At 38.7% G+C, this 25,689-nt stretch overlaps 1 pseudogene; it reads left to right on the top strand.

Moving 5' to 3' along the window:
- The first annotated feature begins 21,499 nt into the window (after positions 1-21,499).
- Positions 21,500-22,937, top strand: LOC113626700 (60S ribosomal protein L17 pseudogene; annotated as a pseudogene).
- Positions 22,938-25,689: the final 2,752 nt, after the last annotated feature.

The raw sequence follows: 25,689 nt of genomic DNA, 5'->3' as shown, positions 1-25,689 counted from the left end.
TTCTGTTTAGGGCAAAGTTAAAATTATAGAGCTTCCATATTCACAAGGAACAATTAATGCTGATTAACTTTTTTAAATCTATAGGACATTCTTAATAAGTAATTTGGTTGTCTGACAGACTGTAATTTATTACCAGCATGTTCTAAATGCAATTTATACAAAAGACTACTTCATCCAAAGTCATTTCCAGAACATAGTGACATCTGAACATAGCACGCATAATGGGAGACTATAACTTAGAATGAATGAATGGGCTGTGTCACGATGGGCCAGTGGGTCCTGAAAGCAGAGCTGAATTTCAATGCATCCTTTGCGTCTGGATTCACTAACACAGACTATCTTCTGCCCCAATGTTTTGCCTTCCTCTCTATCTCCTAACTTGTCTTTATTCCAGTAAACAACTTGAATGAAATTTTTTTGTTGTCATTACCTCTTCTAACAATTTGCTGGATGATAGATTCAGGACAGGCCTTCAGCTGTGATCTGATTGCAAAGGCTGATGTGCTCAGGAAGCCTGGAAGACTGTGAGAACATATCCTCAGCCACTCTGCTCCATAGGACACCAGCTGACCCAAAAGACACCCAAAATCCCAGTGGTCAGCACCATTCCTCTGATATCCTCCTAAAAATATCTGAAATGCAGTTTCTGTTCCATCAGCACATTTTCTTCTTTGTTTTCTGTATTACTAACAACTTTTTTACCTGATGCAGCTCTGGATTGCTTCTTACTAAAAAGAATAAAAACTTATTATGGGCAATTTTTTAAAAAATAATATATATATATACATTTTATATACAGCAGGTTCTTATTAGTCATCAATTTTATACACATCAGTGTATACATGTCAATCCCAATCGCCCAATTCATCCCACCCCCACCACCACCACCCCCACCGCTTTCCCCGCTTGGTATCCATACGTTTGTTCTCTACATCTGTGTCTCTATTTCTGCCCTGCAAACCGGTTCATCTGTACTATTTTTCTAGGTTCCACATATATGCATTAGTATACAATATTTGTTTTTCTCTTTCTGACTTACTTCACTCTGTAAGACAGTCTCTAAATCCATTTATCATTCATAAATTGAGGCAAAGTACAGGTGAGTACTCACTGAAGGTCTATAAACTCGTCGCTACACAAGTGTACAAAAGAAAGAAGCAGAACTTTTTCAGCCTTCATTAAAAAGCTTTACCCTGTTCCATTCCACTGCATGACCAAGATCTGATAAGAATCTAGGAATAAAAATAAGCTGGAAAGGGACTTCCCTGGTGGTGCAGTGGTTAAGACTCTGCGCTCCCAATGCAGGGGGCCTGGGTTCAATCCCTGGTCGGGGAACTAGATCCCACATGCATACCACAACTAAGAGTTCGCATTCCACAACTAAGGAGCCCACGAGCTGCAACTAACGAGCCCACCTGCCGCAACTAAGACCTAGCAGAACCAAATAAATATATATTTTTTTAAATAAGCTAACAAAGTCTCCTCTCCTTCCTGACAAGTTGTAAGGAAAGCAAATTATATATAATTTCACATAATATATAGGAAAGCAGGAGCAATGTTCAATAATGCTCTATTATCCTAGAAACTGGAATAGTGGAGAAGACAGACAAATTTGGAGTCACACAAGCTTGGTTTGAATTATACGTCTGCCATTTATGAGCTCTGTAACTTTGATATAGTTCTTACTTTCCTTTTTCTTTTTTATTTTATTTTTACATTATACTTTTACTGTATTCTTTACATTATGATGGGATATGATCATTATAATATATATTATATATCATTATAGTATATATTAAATAATACTAAAGTGTTAAGTAAAATCGAAATCTTTCTCTTGTTATAAATTGCCATCCATGAATACTCCTAAGAAATAACATTAATATTTTATGTATTTCTTTCATCTTTCTTCTATAAATATACAAATATAGAAGGTAAATGAATAGGTTTTTTACCCCCAAAATAATTATACCAAATATATAACATAAGGCAACTTGATTTTTACCATGAACAGAATGTGGTAGACTTCTTTATATAACATTTCTTATAGATCTACTTCATTCCTGTATTTTGAGTGCTACATAATATTCAAAAGCATGAAAAATCTACAGTTTATCAAAAACATTCCGTTGATATACTGGGGTTATTTTCAATTTTTCACTATTACAAATAGCAATACCATGAACATCAATATTTGTTTAAAATATATTTCTACAAGTTAAATTGCTAGAACAGAGTATGTGCATTTCCCATTTTTTACAGGTCCCACTGAATTGACTTTTATAGAGTTTATATCAACAGCAGTATCAATCTTTTCATATTTTGCAAATCTGATGGATGAAAAATCATATTATCTTTATAATGTTAATTTGTGTCTTTTTTAGAGAAATTGGCAACAGCAATATCATATGGATATATTGGCCATTTGTTATTTCTTCCACTGTAAATTGTCTGTTTATATACTTTTCCCACATGTCTATCATTTATTTCTTTTATTACTTATTATAAGTAACTTTTTTACGTGGCTGTGAATCCTTTTTCTTTTCTTTCAGCATAGTGGTTGAGAACAAGGATTCTGAAATTAAACTGATGGAATAAAATCTGACTTCTGACACTTTTTAATTATGTGCTCTTGTACCAGTTACTTAATCTTCCTGTGCCTATGTCCCTTCTTATGCAAATATTGATATTAAGAATACTTACCTCCTAGAATGTTGTTGAGAATTGAGCGACTACAGTTGAAAGTGATTTAACAATGCCTGGCACATAGCCATCACTCAATAAGCCCTAGTTATTATTTTGTTTCAAAAGACATGATTGTTAGCCTCAATTAATCTCAGTTTCCTCATCTATAGAATGAAATGATGAAACCTACATTATAGATTTATTGAGGAGATTAAATAAAACAATAGGACAGTAATAGATCCTCATAATATAACAGCCCTTTTAATCATCTTCCCTAAAAATTGTTAAATAACAGAGAATGTTACCACTTAGCTTCTGGCTGGATGTTTCTGCAGCTGCTACTTAAATAATGGTGAGAACTTATACTTCTTGAGCATTTCATACATGCCTGAGATCAAACTAACTGCTTCATGCATATGGTCTCATGTAATTCTCAACACCTATGAGGTAGGTACCGATATTATCTCAATTTTATAGACGAAGATACTGAGGTATATATAAATGTAAAACTTGCCCAAGGTCACATGTTGGTAAGTGGCAGAACAGAAATTAAAACCATAGAATCTGATTCCAGAGTTCGTGACCTTAACCACTATACTGTGTTGATCGCTTGGCAGTGATAGATAGAACCCATGAGAGTTTTTTATTTTTGGTTTTAAAATAATAGATGAAGTCTCCAATTTTACATGTAATTTAAAAAGAGGAATAAAACATGTGCCATATTACTAGGTTTAAGTTTTCTGTGATTGTGATTGGTGATTGGTTGTGGTGATTGGTTTCCAATACAGAAATGTAACAACAGTATTTCCAAGTTAGATTAATTTTTGGCCCCCTATAAAATCTTACATGGTCATCAATTATCTTTCCTATGATGACAAGTCTACCAAATAACAAAATGGGAAAACAGAAAACCAATAAAATTTTTATAAATAATATTTATTTACAAATAAATTTTTACAAGTAAATTCTGAGCTTGCAATGAATTATCAAAATAATTCCCCTGTGTGTAGGATATGAGGAGTCTTATGTTGTGTTAAAGTGCCATCTGCAGCAAACATTGAAATATCTGCACAAAATGTGTCTGTGGAACATTCTTCTCCATGTTGATTTCAGTAGCAACTAATCCTTAACATTAAGTCTCCCTCCATCAGCCATAGTCCATTTGTACTCTGCAGTTATTTCCATTCACTATTATCAGCTTTTGGAATGCAGGGACTATGTTTAAAGGAAATGAGCCAGCTTTTTTTTTTTTTTTTTTTGGCTGCATTGGGTCTTCATTGCTGAGCGCGGGCTTTCTCTAGTTTCCGCAGGCAGGGGCTACTCTTCATTGCGGTGCATGGGCTTCTCCTTGCAGTGGCTTCTCTTGTTGCAGAGCACAGGCTCTAGGCGCACGGGCTCAGTAGTCGTGGCTCACGGGTTCTAGAGCACAAGCTCAGTAGTTGTGGCACATGGGCTTAGTTGCACCGTGGAACGTGGGATCGTCCCAGACCAGGGCTCGAACCGTGTCTCCTACATTGGCAGGCGGATTCCTAACCACTGTGCAGATGGCATTTTTTATAACAGTTTTGTTTTCATTTTGCTATTGAAAAGTCCTTTCAGACCCCTTTGCAACATGCAAAAATGCACTCACATTAACTGATACATGAGGTGTGCTTCTGCTATTTTCCCTCTGCTTCACTTGGCAATTAAACACATGATTTCCCTGCAAATGACTGTAATTTTCTGCTTCCATAATATTTATGTCAACTCCAGAGGAGCTGGGAGTTGTCATCCTGAAAACCTGACCATCTGAGGCAATGGCAGCAGCTTGTAATTTCATCTGTATCCACTAATTACTGGATGATCAGAACACCAGAAATAAAAAAAATCATACGGTGAAAAACCATAGTATGTGCCCTCAGCTGGCTAGCTCAGAATTTGAAGCCATGTGCAAATGAGCACATAACTTTCTGAGTGATTTATTGCTGTTTTGGGATACATATTGAGCTTTGAAAATATTTCACTTGACCTAACTACGAACTTCAAGTTGAATATGACTGAAAGCACCACACAGATCTTGCCAAGAGGTCTGCAGAAGCAATTCTTTCTTGTGTCAAAAGGTATGATCAGAACACATGTTCTACAGAACTTGTCAACAAGATTGTCAGAACAAGGTGGCATTCAGTTGAGGGCAGAATTCATACACTGAAACATCTGTGATTATCTGTATTTCTGCCTTTGGGAATTATGGAAAGAATATGATGTGGGCTTTAAGCTTTCTTTGCATCCCAGAAAGTGCCAGCTCCCTCTTTTCACATATTCACCAGGCCTCACACGGTAACCTAGCCCAACTGCCTCATTCTGCTTATAAGGAAAGGGAGATGGAGCGAGGTCAACTTATTCTCCCTAAGTTATACATTTCAGTAGTAGCAGAACCAAACAGGAGTCCAGCCCCTTCATTCCAGCTCATTTCCACCTGACTACCCAAGGTCTGTGCTGTATTCGGGATTGGCCCCTTGCCTTGCTGGGGAGGATCACCTGGCTAGTTGCACAGGGCCTCCCTGACGTGCAGTGACTGCCCCAACCAACAAACAGACCCCAAGCTGTGGCCTAACAGCGCTCTTCCCTGTTCCACACCTTGTCCCACATCCCTAGGGTTCACTGACGTGGCAAATATTTAGTAGCTACTCACTACTCCACTAAATACACATGCATTGAGATTTACATTCTTCAGGCCCTGGAGATACAAAAATATGCAGTTAATTATTGTTCTTCACAGTAGTTATGGTCTATAAAGTCACTGCAAACACTTAATTAGAAAATACTGGGAGGATGACGGGAAGGATTCGGCAGCAATGACTGGAGGATGGACCCCGGGTGCTGGCCGCTGAGTCTGGGGTTTTGGACCCCCAAGCTGTGACAGTATCTTCTTGTGAAAGTGCTTTGGAAAATTTAAAGAGGTCTCTAAGCTACAGGCTCTAGGTGCTCCAGCCAGGCATCAGGGCTGTGCTTCTGAGGTGGGAGAGCCAAGTTCAGGGCACTGGTCCACAAGAGACCTCCCAGCTCCACATAATATCAAACGGCGAAAATCTCCCAGAGATCTCCATCTCAACACCAACACCCAGCTCCACTCAATGACCAGCAAGCTACAGTGCTGGACACCCTATGCCAGACAACTAGCAAGACAGGAACACAACCCCACCCATTAGCAGAGAGGCTGCCTAAAATCATAATAAGGCCACAGACACCCAAAAAAATACCACCAGACGTAGACCTGCCCACCAGAAAGACAAGATCCAGCCTCATCCACCAGAACACAGGCACTAGTTCCCTCCACCAGGAAGCCTACACAACCCACTGAAACAACCTTAGCCACTGGGGACAGACACCAAAAACAACGGGAACTATGAACCTCCGAAAAGGAGACCCCAAACAGAAAGTTAAGCAAAATGAGAAGACAGAGAAATACACAGCAGATGAAAAAGCAAAGTAAAAACCCATCACACCTAACAAAAGAAGAGGAAATAGGCAGTCTACCTGAAAAAGAATTCAGAATAATGATAGTAAAGACGATTCAAAATCTTGGAAAGAGTGGAAGAAATAAAAGAAACGTTTAACAAGGACCTAAAAGAACTAAAGAGCAAACAAACAGGGATGAACAACACAATAAATGAAATTAAAAATTCTCTAGAAGGGATCAATAGCAGAATAACTGAGGCAGAAGAACGGATAAGTGACCTGGAAGATAAAATAGTAGAAATAACTACTGCACAGAAGAATAAAGAAAAAAGAATGAAAAGAATTGAGGACAGTCTCAGAGACCTCTGGGACATCATTAAATGCACCAACATTCGAATTATAGGGGTCCCAGAAGAAGATGAGAAAAAGAAAGGGACTGAGAAAATATTTTAAGAGATTATGGTTGAAAACTTCCCTAATATGAGAAAGGAAATAGTTAATCAAGTCCAGGAGGCACAGAGAGTCCCATACAGGGTAAATCCAAGGAAAAACATACCAAGACACATATTAATCACACTATCAAAAATTAAATACAAAGAAAAAATATTAAAAGCAGCAAGGGAAAAACAACAAATAACACAGAAGGGAATCCCCATAAACTTAACAGCTGATCTTTCAGCAGAAACTCTGCAAGCCAGAAGGGAGTGGCAGGACATATTTAAAGTGATGAAAGGGAAAAACCTACAACCAAGGTTATTCTACCCAGCAAGGATCTCATTCAGATTTGACAAAGAAATTAAAACCTTTACAGGGCTTCCCTGGTGGCACAGTGGCTGAGAGTCCGCTTGCCGATGCAGGGGACATGGGTTCGTGCCCCAGTCTGGGAAGATCCCACATGTCACGGAGTGGCTAGGTCCGTGAGCCATGGCCGCTGACCCCGCGCATCCGGAATCTGTGCTCTGCAACGGGAGAGGCCACAACAGTGAGAGGCCTGCGTACCGCAAAAAAAAAAAAAAAAAAAAAAAATCCTTTACTGAAAAGCAAAAGCTAAGAGAATTCAGGACCACAAAACCAGCTTTACAACAAATGCTAAAGGAACTTCTCTAGGCAGGAAACACAAGAGAAGGAAAAGACCTACAATAACAAACCCAAAACAGTTAAGAAAATGGTTATAGGAACGTACATATTGATAACTACCTTAAATGTAAATGGATTAAATGCTCCAACCAAAAGACATAGACTGGCTGAATGGATACAAAAACAAGACCCCATATATATGCTGTCTACAAGAGACCCACGTCAGACCTAGGGACACATACAGAATGAAAGTGAGGGGATGGAAAAAGATATTCCATGCAAATGGAAATCAAAAGAAACCTGGAGTAGCAATTCTCATATCAGACAAAACAGACTTTAAAACAAAGATTATTACAAGAGACAAAGAAGGACACTACATAACAATCAAGGGATCGATCCAAGAAGAAGATATAACAATTGTAAATATTTATGCACCCAACATAGGAGCACCTCAATATATAAGGCAGATACGAACAGCCATAAAAGGGGACAACGACAGTAACACATTCATATTAGGGGACTTTAACACCCCACTTTCACCAATGGACAGATCATCCAAAATTAAAATAAATAAGGAAACACAAGCTTTAAATGATACATTAAGCAAGATGGACTTAATAGACATTTATAGGACATTCCATCCAAAACAACAGAATACACTTTCTTCTCAAGTGCTCATGGAACATTCTCCAGGAGAGATCATATCTTGGGTCACAAATCAAGCACTGGTAAATTTAAGAAAACTGAAATCGTATCAAGTACATTTTCCGACCACAACGCTGGGAGACTAGATATCAATTACAGGAAAAAATCTGGACAATATACAAATACATGGAGGCTAAACAACACACTACTTAATAACCAAGAGATCACTGAAGATATCAAAGAGGAAATCAAAAAATACCTAGAAACAAATGACAATGAAAACACGACGACCCAAAACCTATGGGATGCAATAAAAGCAGTTCTAAGAGAGGTTTATAGCAATACGATCCTCCCTTAAGAAACAAGAAACATCTCAAATAAACAACCTAACTTTACACCTAAAGCAATTAGAGAAAGAAGAACAAAAAAACCCCCAAGTTAGCAGAAGGAAAGTAATCATAAAGATCAGAATAGGGCTTCCCTGGTGGTGCAGTGGTTGAGAGTCCGCCTGCCGATGCAGGGGACACGAGTTCGTGCCCTGGTCTGAGAGGATCCCACATGCCACAGAGCGGCTGGGCCCGTGGGCCATGGCCGCTAAGCCTGCGCGTCCGGAGCCTGTGCTCCGCAACGGGAGAGGCCACAACAGTGAGAGGCCCGCGTACCACCAAAAAAAAAAAAAAAAAAGATTAGAATAGAAATAAATGAAAAAGAAACGAAGGAAACGATAGCAAAGACCAATAAAACTAAAAGCTGGTTCTTTGCGAAGATAAACAAAATTGATAAACCATTAGCCAGACTGAAGAAGAAAAAAAAGAAGACTCAAATCAATAGAATTAGAAATGAAAAAGGAGAAGTAACAACTGAAAATGCAGAAATACAAAGGATCATGAGAGATTACTACAAGCAATTATATGCCAATAAAATGGACAACCTGCAAGAAATGGACAAATTCTTAGAAATGCGCAAGCTTCTGAGACTGAACCAGGAAGAAACAGAAAATATGAACAGACCAATCACGAGCACTGAAATTGAAACTGTGATTAAAAATCTTCCAACAAACAAAAGCCCAGGACCAGATGGCTTCACAGGTGAATTCTATCAAACATTTAGAGAAGAGCTAACACATATCCTTCTGAAGCTCATCCAAAATATAGCAGAGGGAGGAACACTCCCAAACTCATTCTACAAGGCCACCATCACCCTGATACCAAAACCAGACAAAGATGTCACAAAGAAAGAAAACTACAGGCCAATATCACTGATGAACATAGATGCAAAAATCCTCAACAAAATACTAGCAAACAGAATTCAACAGCACATTAAAAGAATCATACACCATGATCAAGTGGGGTTTGTACCAGGAATGCAAGGATTCTTCAATATATGCAAATCAATCAGTGTGATACACCATATTAACAAATTGAAGGAGAAAAACTATATGATCATCTCAATAGATGCAGAAAAAGCTTTCTACAAAATTCAACACCCATTTACGATAAAAACCCTCCAGAAAGTAGACATAGAGGGAACTTACCTCAACAATATAAAGGCCACATATGACAAACCCACAGCCAACATCGTTCTCAATGGGAAAAACTGAAACCATTTCCACTAAGATCAGGAACAAGACAAGGTTGCCCACTCTCACCACTATTATTCAACATAGTTTTGGAAGTTTTAGCCACAGCAATCAGAGAAGAAAAAGAAATAAAAGGAATCCAAATCAGAAAAGAAGAAGTAAAGCTGTCACTGTTTACAGATGACATGATACTATACATAGAGAATCCTAAAGATGCTACCAGAAAACTACTAGAGCTAATCAATGAATTTGGTAAAGTAGCAGGATACAAAATTAATGCACAGAAATCGCTTGCATTCCTTTACACTAATGATGAAAAATCTGAGAGAGAAATTAAGAAAACACTCCCATTTACCATTGCAACAAAAAGAATAAAATATGTAGGAGTAAACCTACCTAAGGAGACAAAAGACCTGTATACAGAAAATTATAAGACACTGATGAGAGAAATTAAAGATGATACAAACAGATGGAGAGATATACCATGTTCTTGGATTGGAAGAATCAACATTGTGAAAATGACTGTAATACCCAAAGCAATCTACAGGTTCAATGCAATCCTTATCAAACTACCACTGGCATTTTTCACAGAACTAGAGCAAAAAATTTCACAGTTTGTATGGAAACACAAAAGACCCTGAATAGCCAAAGCAGTCTTGAGTGAAAAAAAAAGCTGGAGGAATGAGGATCCCTGACTTCAGATTATACTACAAAGCTACAGTAATCAAGACAGTATGGTACTGGCACAAAAACAGAAATATAGATCAATGGAACAGGATAGAAAGCCCAGAGATAAACCCATGACATATGGTCACCTTATCTTTGATAAGGGAGGCAAGTACATATAGTGGAGAAAAGACAGCCTCTTCAATAAGTGGTGCTGGGATAACTGGACAGCTACATGTAAAAGAAGGAAATTAGAACACTCCCTAACACCATACACAAAAATAAACTCAAAATGGATTAAAGACCTAAATGTAAGGCCAGACACCATCAAACTCTTAGAGGAAAAGATAGGCAGAACAGTCTATGACGTAAATCACAGCAAGATCCTTTTTGACCCACCTCCTAGAGAAATGGAAATAAAAAGAAAAATAAACAAATGGGACGTAATGAAACTTAAAAGCTTTTGCATAGCAAAGGCAACCATAAACAAGACGAAAAGACAACCCTCAGAATGGGAGAGAATATTTGCGAATGAAGCAACTGACAAAGGATTAATCTCCAAAACATACAAGCAACTCATGCAGCTCAATATCAAAAAAACAAAAAACCCAGTCCAAAAATGGGCAGACCTAAATAGACATTTCTCCAAAGAAGATATACAGATTGCAAGCAAGCACGTGAAAGAATGCTCAACATCAGTAATTTTAGAGAAATGCAAATCAAAACTACAATGAGATATCATCTCACACTGTTCGGAATGGCCATCATCAAAAATTCTACAAACAGTAAATGCTGGAGAAGGTGTGGAGAAAAAGGAACCCTCTTACACTGTTGGTGGGAATGTAAATTGGTATAGCCACTATGGAGAACAGTATGGAGGTTCCTTAAAAAATAAAAATAGAACTACCATACAACCCAGCAATCCCACTACTGGGCATATACCCTGAGAAAACCATAATTCAAAAATAGTCATGTACCACAATGTTCACTGCGGCTCTATTTACAATAGCCAGGACATGGAAGCAACCTAAATGTCCATCAACAGATGAATGGATAAAGAAGATGTGGCCCATATATACAATGGAATATTAGCCATAAAAAGAAACGAAATTGAGTTATTTGTAGTGAGGTGGATGGACCTAGAATCTGTCATACAGAGCAAAGTAAGTCAGAAAGAGAAAAACAAATGCCGTATGCTAACACATATATATGGAATCTAAGAAAAAAAAAATGGTCATGAAGAACGTAGGGACAAGACGGGAATAAAGACACAGACCTACTAGAGAATGGACTTGAGGATATGGGGAGGGGGAAGGGTAAGCTGGGACAAAGTGAGAGAGTGGCATGGACATATATACACTACCAAATGTAAAATAGATAGCTAGTGGGAGGCAGCCGCATAGCACAGGGAGATCAGCTTGGTGCTTTGTGACCACCTAGAGGGGTGGGATAGGGAGGGTGGGAGGGAGAGCGATGCAAGAGGGAAGAGATACAGGGATATGTGTATATGTATAACTGATTCACTTTGTTATAAAGCAGAAACTAACACACCATTGTAAAGCAATTATACTCCAATAAAGATGTTAAAAAAAAAAAGAAAGAAAATACCGAACCACTGCTCCTAGAAGAAATAAAGGGTTAGGTTTCTGCAAGCCTCTGATCACAACACTTTCATCAACTGATCAATATATCACCTTGTTTTATGTGTGTTTCTGTTTAGAGATATCTTACATAATATATACTGCTGATTCATTAACACTGGACTTGTTTCCAATGGCACTCATGCTTAAACAAAGCTTCTCTAACACATGTATTTTCTGCATAAAACACATCACAGCCTTCTTGAGCTTAAGAATACTAAATAGCACTTTAGCACTACACTTGGAGGTTATTTTAAACTATGTAATTACCAACAAAAAGCACAAAAGTGCAAAAAAGAGCATGGAGCTAAATAGACTATGAAAAGTACACAACAATAGGAGAGATGAAACAGGAAGGTGAAGTGTCTCTTTGTTCAATCTCAGTTACAAACATGCATGATGAGAGACTCAATTTTTTCAAATTTTTTCCATTCTGCTCATATCCACAAATGACTGTAAAAATTCCTCAAGTACTGATGTTGGTGAGCAAGTAAGTTTGCAAATATAGAGACCAGGAATAATGAGGACTTACTGAGTCCCTATGCCTGATGAATCCCTCAAACTAAATGCTGTGAGAGTCAGAGGAGAGCAGACACACTGGGAGTGGGGTAGCCAAGGAAAACACCAGAGGGGTGGGGAGAGGACTAGAGAGGGGTTCTAAAGAACTGATAGGATCTCAGAGGACAAAACAGGATATTCAAGTTGATTCTTCCATTTTTCCTCATTCTCTAATACAGTAAGATGATGTTCTCTTTCTCCTCAAAATCTTTGTTTTAAGGGTCTTGCTACCTTCATACAAAGAAGTAAGAGTAACTATGGCAGGGCCAGTGGAGGATGAAGTTTAGAACACCTTTCCTCTCTTTTATATTATACAATTAACAGAGCAATATATATTCCCCTTAACTTCAAACACAGCGGAGGACCATAGAATAATCTTCAAGGTAACAACAGACATGTTTAGCTGGTAAGCTGAACTTCTGGGATGGAGTGGTGGAGTGCAGCCTCATGGTTATTGTCTGAGAGTAAAACAACAAAAGGGTGAGTATTTGGTACTTCAGAAAGCTCCTGAATAGTTTGGGATGGATCATAAGCTGCAATAGAGGGGCCCTACAAACCTCATTCATGAGTTAAAAATCAGAGTCATGCACACAATCATTTTCCAAAAATTAACTTAGATCATATTAACTACTAGAAGGCCCCCATAAGTTATCAATATCAAACTTATAATTGAATCATTTGACCAAAAGCCTATTCTCTTATGAAGACCCCTGTCATTGGGGGACTACTAAAGAACTATCACCAGCTCATCACACTGGATACTAAAACCCTAGCAGTACTGAGTGAAATCATGATAATTCCAGGGTCAGCTACCCAGATTGATGACTGCTCAGACTCTTCCACAGTCCTCCTCCCCAACCAAGACAAAGAGAGGGAAGAGAAGAGACTGTAATGTTAGCATCAGTCACATGTATTACTTAAAAGCTGCTTTTATAAGAATTTAATGGGACTAAAATTAGAAACTGAAAGTAGGAGTTAGAAGCCATCAACCAATGTTGATTTACCTAACTACTTCCTTCCCTGCCATCTCCTTCCCTCCTCTTTTCCTCTCTAATCTTTATACTAAATAAATAAACAGCAACACTTCACTAGAAGATGTAGAAAACCCATCCTTGTAAAATTTCTCTACCACCCTGATTATTCAGGGTTAAGCTACCTAAAATGTGTATCTCTAAAATAATCACTTAGCTTAAATGTTCTATATGCTTGAATAGAGTTTTAACATAATTCTGGAGTACCTATTAGGAAGATATCAATATTTCAAATTAATTTATGATATAATACACATTTCAGAACATGAATGTATCTGGAGGAATAAATGAATTAGAAGAGCATTAAAGTTTCAAAAATTTTTTTAATAGTTAATAAAAGTATTATGAAGCCACAATTTAGAAAATATTTTAAGTGTGTTACTTGCTCCCAAACACAGAGATATATTTAATAGAAAAGAATGAAGTCCAGGAATAGACCTAAGTGTACATAATTTAGTATGTGACAAACAGGTAATCACAAATGGCTTTATTTCAATAGATAACTGCTTGGAAAAATAAATGAAATTCTTACCATATATCATATGCTAAAATAGATCAGTTCAGTTGCAAAACTAAATACAAAGAAGGAAATTACTGGAAGAAATTTTAGGCCTACGCAAGAGAGACGGCACCCATTTGTACCCACATGGCTGACCATATAACTCAGAAAATCCTTCCCACTGCAAAACATCGAAAATGATATATATAACATGGGAGTGGTGAAGGAAGGAGTCTCAAGACCAGTGTTAAAAACACGCACTAAAGTCACAGCTTCAGTGAAGACATCATCTTGGGTTTTAATGGCCTCAGAGGGATCAAAGTGAAGGCCCAAGGTGGGATATAGGACTGAGGTTCCTCTAAAATGGGGGGGAGACTGGTCAGTGTGATTAGGTCATCTGTGTTTGCTAATTGGCAGTAAGTGAAGTTAGGCTCCTGCCCTCCCACAGAGACTGGTAGGTAGTAGGCACTGTCTTCCTTGATGGTTACATTTAAAGGTATGGATGTATGGATCCCAGGTCCTTGCAAAAGACAGTCCTGGGTTGTGCAGCTGGCAAGAGGCTGGGACAACATCTCAAAGGGACAGAGAAAATATTTAAAATTGAAAGTTCTCTAAAGAAAATCTCTAAAAAAGGGGAGGTCAGGAACCAATAGTCAGGAAGTTTGTCTAAAATTTAGTCAGCTGAGGGGAATACTGAGGCCATCTTGGTCAGGTATGATAGTATGTGTTTAACAACTGGCTCTCGGAAGAGGGGGCCTGATTTGTAGCGTCTGACAATTTAAAGAGTGTAAATATTCCCACCATGGTCAGTTTCAATTTGCCAGTGTGATGTAGCTGAGTGCAGAGCTGGGAAGACATGCCGACAGGTCTCGTGAGCTAGCAGGAGATGGCTCCAGCTCTCCACTGGCCATAGGCGTGTACTGACTCCATCTAGCTTTGCATATGGCCTGGGAAAGACGTCCATGATATATTAAGTAAAAACTAAAAGAATGTTATTCTGCTTAAAATCTAGAATATTATTCCATTTTTAATGCGTATATGTTTGAAGATTTACAAACGCATTTATATAAGCATGGAGAGAGGTGTAGAATACACAACAGATGGTTAACAGTTTACCCAATAGGGTGGAAGTGTGGAAGATTGTCCTTAATTTTTTTTTTTTTTAAGAAATCCCACTCTGCATTACTTCCCGAATTATAATGAGTATATAGTGTTTTTTAATACAAGTTACTTATGTGGTAATGTACATGAGTAACCAGAATTTGAATTCTTCCTTCCCATCCTCTTCCCCTTCTTCTCCGAGCCTAAGGGGACATCATCTCTTTGATATTAGACCTCTGCTCATTTTGGCTTTTGAAAGATGACTAGGCAAAACAAAACAAAACACAAAAAAATGAAGAACAAGCAAAAACTAATTCCCTTGAAGACTTTGGCTTAACAAAATTCGTGAACCTACATTTTGTGTTTCTCAGAGAGAATAAGCAAGAAAATCACTGGTTAGTTATTATTTCAGAATCTTTACATGGCTCTCAGCTCAGGACATTGCTTCACATGACAACTAATGGTAGCCCTAGCCTTCCAGGTGCTCAGGCCAAAAACCTTGCTATCATCGACTCCTCAATTTCAATCACACCCCATATGTGATCCACCAGCAAATATTGTTGGTTCTTCCTCCCAAACATATCTAAAATGCAAACTCACTTCTCACAGCCGTACACCACCAACATGGTTCAAGACACCATCATTTCTCACTGGCTGTCCTGCTTTCACTCTTAGCTTCCCTCAGTCTGTTCTCAATATAGCAGCCAGAGAGACTTTATTAATATGGAAGTCATATCATATCACTCCTCTGCTCAAAGGCCCTGATCGTTTCCCCATCTCCCTCAAAGAGGAACTCAAAGTCACTACAACGGTTTACAAGGCTCTGTGGGATCTGGCCCACCCCCTACCATAAATTCTCTGACATCAGCTCCTATATCTGTCCCAGACAGTCAAGGCACTCCATCCACATTGGCCTCCTAGATGCTCAGAGACCACTGCCAATCACATTTCCATCTTAGGAATGTTGCACTCACTATTCCATCTACCTTGTTATCCTTTTCCACCAGATATAATTACCACTTTCTCACTTCCTTCAGATCTTTATTCAAAGGTCAGTTTCTCAGAGAGGTCTTCTCTAATCTCCTGATTTAAAATTGAGCACACAAACACATACTAGCCCCCTCATCTGTTTATCTCCTTTATTTTTCTCTAAAGCAATTACCACCATCCAAAATACTATATATTTTACTTAGTTACTTCTATCAGAAAATTATCCAAAACTTTTAAATAGGTAAAATTTGTTAGCAGAGGCTAACTTGTAGATTTTTGACTGGTAAAGATGCAAGTAACTTCTGGTCTAGTGGGACAGATGAAACCAAAGTTTATGGTTTATGTCCCCATTGGTCATTAACCAGTTTTGTATCTAATCCAGCAAACTTGTCCTAACATTGACTATAAATACCTAACTTCTCAAATGATCTTTAAAGTTGTTTTAATATCTTACTCATTCCCTTATTAATGAGGTGAATATAATCTTTGACACGTATCCATTTTATAGTTGCAAGAAAGTCATTACAAGATCCTCTTGAAAATTATACTTTAACATTGTTTACTGCCTGTCTCCTCACCTTAGACTATAAGCTGAATGAGGGAAGGAATTTTTGTCTGTATTACCAGTGCCTACCACCATTCCTGGCACATTGTGTGCACAAAACCCTGTAAATTGAGAATTTCACTTGCAGGAATTCTAAATAATCTTGAATATCTCTCTTCCTTCTATTGACTTTTAAACATGATACCATAAATCTCTGCTCTTCTTCTACTTCTATTGCTTTTTCCCAGTAAAGGAGTGGGAGAATAAAAAGTGTTTGTTTCTGTCATGAGACTCCCTTCTTGGTGCAGATCTGTGGTCAGATGAGGTACTTCAGTGGAATGTCTAGTGGGAGAGAAAATTAGTCCAGGAAAAGTACTAACGAATTGTATTCGTTGCATATATGAGCAGAGACAGATGACGTCAGATTAAACTGAAAGCCATTGACTGGCAAGGAGAAATCATTTTATGGTTTCCAACTCTTTGTTAACGGAAGGAATTTTTACAGGAACTCTGCCTGAGTCATTTCCAACCAAAGTTTTTCTCCTCTTCAACTAGGAAAAAAAAGAGTGAAGAAAACCGTCAAGAACAAGAGGAAAGAACATTTTGGGGGTCTTATTTTTCAGGTAATTAACCCAGATCTCTGCTTTGGCAGCTTAGTTCATGCCTGCTAGAAGAAAGGATAGGAAAGGATGGATGTGGAGAGAGGAAAAGTATTCCAAAATCCATCCAGACAAGAACTTGAGCTTTTTTTAAAAAAAAATAATTTTTATTTATTTGTTTGTTTGTTTGTTTGTTTAGGCTGTGCCAGGTCTTAGTTGCGGCACAGGAGATCTTTAGTTGCGGCATGCGACTCTTTGTTGCAGCATGTGGGATCTAGTTCCCTGACCAGGGATCAAACCCAGGCCCCCCGAATGCGGAATCTTAGCCATTGGACCACCAGGGAAGTCCCAGAACTTGAGCTTTTAAAATGCCCTAGGGGGCTTCCCTGGTGGCAGTGTGGTTAAGAATCTGCCTGCCAATGCAGGGGACATGGGTTTGAGCCCTGGGCCGGGAAGATCCCATATGCTGCGGAGCTGCTGAGCCGATGCGCCACAACTACTGAGCCTGCACTCCAGAGCCCACGAGCCACAACTACTGAGCCCGTGTGCCACAACTACTGAAGGCTGCGTGCCTAGAGCCCGTGCTTCACAACAAGAGAAGCCACCACAATAAGAAGGCCGCACACTGTGGTGAACAGTAGCCCTGCTCACCACAACTGGAGAAAGCCTGCACGCAGCAATGAAGACCCAATGCAGCCAAAAATATAAATAAATAAATAAATAAACTTAAAATGCACTAGGAAGGGTCTTGGGGAGTACTATCCAATAGAAATATAATGCGAGCCACAAATGTGAGGCACATGTGTAATTTTAAATTTTCCAGAAGGCACGATAGAAATAAAAGTGAAATTAATTTTAATAAGAGATTTTACCTAACTCAATATATACAAAAATGTTATTCCAACATGTAGACAATATAAAAAATTAATAATGAAATATTTTGCACTCTTCTTTTTCATACTAAATCTTCAAAACCTGTATTTTACACTTACTGCATATCAAGTGTCCAACAGCCGCAGATGGCTACCATATTGGACTGTGGAAATCTAGAAGGAAGCTATTCCCTTTACGCAGCCCTAGACTAGTCATTTACATTTCTCCTTTTGTAATCCAGTGATATAGCCAAGGATGTTATTATCTTTATAGGGCTAGGTGAAGAGACAGAACTAAAATTTATCAAAAGGCCACAAGAGTTAACATGGAGCACTACCTTTTATTTTTTCTTTTAGATTGCTACAAAGAATAAGGCCTTAGGCCAAACTTTTAATCAACAATATAGCCCTCGGGCCTCCCTGGTGGCGCAGTGGTTGAGAGTCCGCCTGCCGATGCAGGTGACACGGGTTCGTGCCCCGGTCCGGGAAGATCTCACATGCCGCGGAGCGGCTGGTCCCGTGAGCCATGGCCGCTGAGCCTGCGCGTCCGGAGCCTGTGCTCCGCACACAACAGTGAGAGGCCCGCGTACCGCAAAAAAAAAATATATATATATATATATATAGCCCTCAAGCAGTTTCCTCCAAGAGCTTTCTGTTCATTTCATTCTTTTTTTTTAAACATTTTATTTTTATTTTATTTGCAAGAAACATATTTTATTTTAATTTTATTTTTATTTGCAAGAAACACATTTTTAATGTTTGGATTTTTCACAGTTTATACTTTTTATTCTTTATTTATATATATTTTTTGGCCACATGGCATGCTGGATATTAGTTCCTCTACCAGGGATCGAACCCACAGCCCCTGCAGTGGAAGCACGGAGTCTTTCTCTTTCCTTTTTTAACATCTTTATTGGAGTATAATTGCTTTACAATGGTGTGTTAGTTTCTGCTTTATAACAAAGTGAATCAGCTATACGTGTACATATATCCCCATATCTCCTCCCTCTTGCGTCTCCCTCCCACCCTCCGTATCCCACCCCTCTAGGTGGTCACAAAGCACCGAGCTGATCTCCCTGTGCTATGTGGCAGCTTCCCACTAGCTATCTATTTTACATTTGGTAGTGTATATATGTCAATGCCACTCTCTCACTTCATCCCAACTTACACTTCCCCCTCCCCGTAATCTCAACTCCATTCTCTACATCTGCATCCTTATTCCTGACCTGCCCCTAGGTTCTTCAGAACCCTTTTTTTTTCTTTAGATTCCATATATATGTGTTAGGATACAGTATTTGTTTTTCTCTTTCTGACTTAGTTCACTCTGTATGACAGACTCTGGGTCCATCCACCTCACTACAAATAACTCAGTTTCGTTTCTTTTTATGGCTGAATAATATTCCATTGTATATATGTGCCACATCTTCTTTATCCATTCATCTGTTGATGGACACTTAGGTTGCTTCCATGTCTCAACTATTGTAAATAGTGCTGCAATGAACATTGTGGTACATGACTCTTTTTGACTTATGGTCTTCTCAGGGTATATGCCCAGTAGTGGGATTGCTGGGTTGTATGGCAGTTCTATTTTTAGTTTTTTAAGGAACCTCCATACTGTTCTCCATAGCAGCTGTATCAATTTACATTCCCGCCCACAGTGCAAGAGGGTTCCCTTTTCTCCACACCCTCTCCAGCATTTATTGTTTGTAGATTTTTTGATGACGGCCATTCTGACTGGTGTGAGGTGATAGCTCATTGTAGTTTTGATTTGCATTTCTCTAATGATTAGTGATGTTGAGCATCCTTTCATGTTGGCAATCTGTATATCTTCCTTGGAGAAATGTCTATTTAGGTCTTCTGCCCATTTTTGGATTGGGTTGTTTGTTTTTTTGATATTGAGCTGCATGAGCTGCTTGTAAATTTTGGAGATTAATCCTTTGTCAGTTGCTTCATTTGCAAATATTTTCTCCCATTCTGAGGGTTGTCTTTTCATCTTGTACAAAGCTACAGTAATCAAGACAGTATGGTGCTGGCACAAAAACAGAAATATAGATCAATGGAACAGGATAGAAAGCCCAGAGATAAACCCATGCACATATGGTCACCTTATTTTTTATAAAGGAGGCAAGGATATACAATGGAGAAAAGACAGTCTCTTCAGTAAGTGGTGCTGGGAAAACGGGACAGCTACATGTAAAAGAATGAAATTAGAACACTCCCTTACACTATACACAAAAATAAACTCAAAATGGATTAAAGACCTAAATGTAAGGCCAGACACTATAAAACTCTTAGAGGAAAACATAAGCAGAACACTCTATGACAAAAATCACAGCAAGATCCTTTTTGACCCACCTCCTAGAGAAATGGAAATAAAAATAAAAACTAACAAATGGGACCTAATGAAACTTAAAAGCTTCCGCACAGCAAAGGAATTCATTTCATTCTTGAAGGCAATTTTTTCTAATGATTTAGAAGCATATTAAGGTTTAGATCTTAATATCATGTATTATGCTTTGCATCTTTATGCTTCTTTATTTGGCTTCTTGTAGTCTCTAAGTGGACTTCCCTGGTGGCGCAGTGGTTAAGAATCCACCTGCCAATGCAGGGGACACGGGTTCGATCCCTGGTCTGGGAAGATCCCACATGCTGCGGAGCAACTAAGCATGTGCGCCACAACTACTGAAGCCCCCGCGCCCTAGAGCTCATGTGCCACAACTACTGAGCCCGCGTGCTGCAACTACTGAAGCTCGTGTGCCTAGAGCCTGTGCTCCGCAACAAGAGAAGCCACCACGATGAGCAGCCCGCGCACCTCAACCAAGAGTAGCCCCCACTTGCGGCAACGAGAGAAAGTCCACGCAGCAACAAAGACCCAACACAGCCAAGAAAAAAAGAATCTATATAAGCCAAAATTTATCTTGTGGGTCCCCAAACTGCTCTCTTCTCAGTACCTTCATTTTAACTTAATGGTCATAATTGTTTCTAATAATTATAATTATCCTTCATACTTATATTAGTTTTTCACACATATTATCTTTTTTTTACATCTTTATTAGAGTATAATTGCTTTACAATGGTGTGTTAGTTTCTGCTTTATAACAAAGTGAATCATTTATACTTATACATATGTTCCCATATCTCTTCCCTCTTGCATCTCCCTCCCTCCCACCCTCCTTATCCCACCCCTCTAGGTGGTCACAAAGCACCGAGCTGATCTCCCTGTGCTATGCGGCTGCTTCCCACTAGCCATCTACCTTACGTTTGATAGTGTATATATGTCCACGCCTCTCTCTCGCTTTGTCACCGCTTACCCTTCCCCCTCCCCATATCCTCAAGTCCATTCTCTAGTAGGTCTGTGTCTTTATTCCCGTCTTGTCCCTACGTTCTTCATGACATTTTTTTTTTCTTAACACACACATTATCTTGTTTGATCCTCAGAGCAATCTCATGAGGTAAATCCAGTTTATGGGGGAGGAGATTATGATTCCCATAGTGTTCAGGGGCTTATCAAGGTCACACAGCTCGTAAGTGGGGAAAAAAAATCAGAACTGAAACACGTCTTGGTTCATGAAAACATGTTAAACAAAGATCTTCCTAAGGTGAATTTTCAGATGTTTTTGGTGCTGGTTTTACTTTTTTTTTTTTTTTTTTTGCGGTACGCGGGCCTCTCACTGTTGTGGCCTCTCCCGTTGTGCACAGGTTCCGGACGCGCAGGCTCAGCGGCCATGGCTCACGGGCCTAGCCGCTCCGCGGCATGTGGGATCTTCCTGGACTGGGGCACGAACCCGTGTCCCCAGCATCGGCAGGCGGACTCTCAACCACTGCGCCACCAGGGAAGCCCTGGTTTTACTTTTTTTAGAGACGTAAATTATTACATTATTGATACACCACTGTGAGAATTAGGCTGCAAGAGCATTTCCCATGAAGTTTTCTCGGGTTTAAGTAGTTTTGTATGCCTACCAAACAAATCACCCTTTAAGTCTCTCTGTCCACAAGCTGGCAAAGGCAAGGACTGGGAGTTATTCAGGAATGTCTAGTTTTACGTCTGGGACATAGTAAATACATCACATATTTTGATGAATGAATAAATGAATGCAAATTTGTTTCCAGCCTTTTCAAATACCTTTATATTGAGGCAATGTAAAAGGGACATGCTATAGAAATTATTTCCTTTATTTTATTGAAGAGAAAATTTATGCACAAAAAGTGTTACTCTGGGTCAGCATTGTTCAGTAGAGATGTAATCCAAGCCACATACATAATCTTAGAGTTTTTAGTAACCACATTTTTTAAAACATTTTTTAAAAACAGTGAAATTAATTTAAACAACATATTTATTTGACCTAATATATCCAAATATTATCATTTGAATATTTCATAAATATTTTTAAGTTGTTAATGAGCTTTTTCCAGTAAGCGACCTGAGGTGACCGCTAAATATGGTTCACCATTCACTTGACCCAGAAAACCCCACAAACATGCAAATCAAGAGGTTCAAACCTTCGTGTTCACTTTAAGAACACTCGTGAAACTTCCCAGGCCATTAACGGTATGCATATCCTAAATGCCACCGAGTATCTGAAGGATGTCACTTTACAGAAGCGATGTGTGCCATTCAGTCGTTACAATGGTGGAGTTGGTAGGTGTGCCCAGGCCAAACAGTGGGGCTGGCCTCAAGAGTCGGTAGCCCAAAAAGATTGCTGAATTTTTATTGCACATGCTCGGAAATGCAGATAGTAATGCTGAACTTAAGGGTTTAGATGTAGATTCTCTGGATATTGAGCACATCCAGGTGAACAAAGCCCCCGAGATACGGCACAGGACTTACAGAGCTCATGGTCGGATCAACCCATTCATGAGCTCTCCCTGCCACACTGAGATGATCCTTACTGAAAAAGAATAGATTGATCTTAAATCAGAAAAGGAGGTTGCACAGAAGAAAAAGATACCCCAGAAGAAACAAAAGAAACAAAAACTTATGGCCCGGGAACAAATGCCGCCCAAAAAAAAAAAAATGCAAATAAAAATAAAAGCAGGAAAAAAAATTGTTAATGAGATAGTTTGCATTCTTTCATTCATATGAAGATTTGGACATTTGTATATTTAACATTTAAAACACATCTCAATTCAGACTAGCTACATTTCAGGTGCTCACCAGTTATGTGTGTCTAGTGGCTATTGCACTGCATAGTACAGTCTTGGGATGCAGCAGAGAAAGAACTTCAGCCTTCTTCTCTTCCCATTTCTCACCATCCCACAAATATTTACTAAGCACCCACCATCTTTTACCAGAGAGAAGGAAACTGTCAAATGAGGCTCTCAACCTGTCACATATTTGAGAAACACTAAATTGAAAGATTGAATATACAAATGGAACATGTCAAACTTTACATCTCAGTAGAACTCTGACCCACAACTTCCAGCAACAACTAGCCAGGAAAGGCAAACCACAATCAGCCTAGAATGGTCAGGACTTGGCCAATGACTGACAGCTTTCCTAATTTTTGCCCCCTCTCCCAACTCAGGATCATTCAGCGAAGGCCAAACATGCTCCCCAAACCAACCGTATAAGGTGACCTGATTCTAGTTTTCCTACCTGTAGCTTCAGCATGCCAACAGCCTTCAGGTTCACCTGAAGCCTTCCTTTTTTTCCCACTATAAAGCTTTCCCACTCCCCTACATCCTCTGAGTCTCTACCAAACACAAGTGATGGTGGCTGACACCCTTGCTATATAGTGAGTTCTGAATGAAGAGCCTCTGTTTATTCTCACACGGTGGTCTTCGTTTATCTCCACAAAATCTTGGATTAGTCTCTTCTTAATGACTAAAATAATCAAACTTCCTCTTTTAACTTCCCTTGTGGGTTCAGTTTTTCATTTTATTTGTAACATTCATTCATGCAATAACTATTTCCTGTGTCTTAGTAGGTGTCAGCCACTATGCTGAGTCTTTGAAAGTAAGTAGGGGACCAGAGATTCAGTCTTTTCTCTCAGGGAGCCTAGAGCTTAGCAAAAAACACATACAAATAAATGTTTAGTAACATTTGTAATAAACACTACAAAGGAAATCAGTTACTCGAGGAAATATATGCACTCCCATGTTCACTGCAGTGTCATGCACAATAGTCAAGATATAGAAACAAACTAGGTGTCCATCAGTGGATGAACGGATAAAGAAAATGTGGTATATACATACAATGGAATATTATTCAGCTACAGTAAAGATGGAAGTCCTGCCATTTGTAAAAACATGGATGAACCTTGAGTATATCCTGCTAAGTGAAGTAAGCAAGACACAGAAAGAAAAATACTGCATGGGGCTTCCCTGGTGGCGCCGTGGTTGAGAGTCCGCCTGCCGATGCAGGGGACGCGGGTTCGTGCCCCCGTCCGGGAAGATCCCACATGTCACGGAGCAGCTGGGCCCGTGAGCCATGGCCGCTGCGCCTGCGCGTCCGGAGCTTGTGCTCCGCAACGGGAGAGGCCACAACAGTGAGAGGCCCGCGTACCACAAAAAAAAAAAAAAAAAAAAAAAATACTGCATGATCTCTCTTACGTGCAGAATCTAAAAACGTCGGAGCAGGGAGTTGGGAGAAATGGAGAGATGTTTGTCAAAGGGTACAAAATTAGTTATGTAGGATGAGTGAATTCTAGAAATCTAATGTACAGCTTGGTGACTATAGTTAATAATAATACTGTAGTTTACCTGGAAACTCACTAAGAGTAGAAAGAACTCAGATGCTTTCACCACACACAAAAAAGATAACCATGTGAGGAGATGGATTGATTAGCTTGACTGCAGTAATCGTTTCACGATGCATGTATATCAAAACATTATTTTGTATACCTTAAATATGTACAATTTTTAGTTTTAAAAATTTTTTTAATTTAATTTAAAAATGCACTACAAAGGAAAGTATATTATGATACCTCAACGTTTCAATTTTCGTACGATATGAGTGCCATTTCTTCCCAAAGAAAAGACTTTTATTCTGCTATTTAAACTTCAATAAATGCTTGGCAAAAGGAAAAATACTGTTTTCCCAATAGATCTGCACACTGAAGATCAGACATTTTTCCTTATTGCCCTGTTTCCTTATCCCTTTTTGCTTATTTCTCATTTTACTTCAAGTGAACACTCCTAAATGGTTTCTGGCACTCTTTCAGCAAGAGATAAAGAAAGGAGACAAAAAGTTTTCTATTAAATAAAATAACTATAGCTCACTCAAGGGTAGTTTAAATAATTGTTCTCCAATTTAATGTTTATTAATAACTATTTTATCCAGGCAAAAACTTTGCCAAGCTTTGATTGAGTTAAACCTGAAATAATTTTCATTACTGCTGAATTTCAGATAGTTCAAAACCCAGAATCCAGAAGTGTTTTCTTCTCTCCACTTGGGTACCTATTAAAATTTCACTAAAATCATTTTTAAATCTTGGAAAACTACATCAACTTAAATAAGTGTAAAATTAAAATCAATTTTAATTTTACACTTATTTGAATACTGTGTGTTTTTAAATCATTCTTTCATTAATGTATTTCACTTTATATGGATTTTCTTTGGCTAAGAAAAATAGTTAATTAAGTGGAATATTTGGTAAAATTATGTATGAAATATTCTGAGATCTGGAGCCTAAACTAGATGCAGCTAACTTAATTTACCTTCATGACAGTTTAAGCAGTTTACCTGAGAAATAACTTCAAAAAGTTTCTCAATTATTAATGATATATATGTCATTATTATCTTTTTGTTGTTTATATCCTTGGA

The sequence above is a fragment of the Aethalodelphis obliquidens genome, unplaced genomic scaffold (genome assembly GCF_003676395.1).
Source record: "Aethalodelphis obliquidens isolate GAN/ISIS:26980383/991018 unplaced genomic scaffold, ASM367639v1 scaffold19, whole genome shotgun sequence".
Lineage (NCBI taxonomy): Eukaryota > Metazoa > Chordata > Mammalia > Artiodactyla > Delphinidae > Aethalodelphis > Aethalodelphis obliquidens.
The sequence above is the reverse complement of the archived record's forward strand: the minus strand, read 5'-3'. Positions and strand labels throughout refer to the sequence as shown.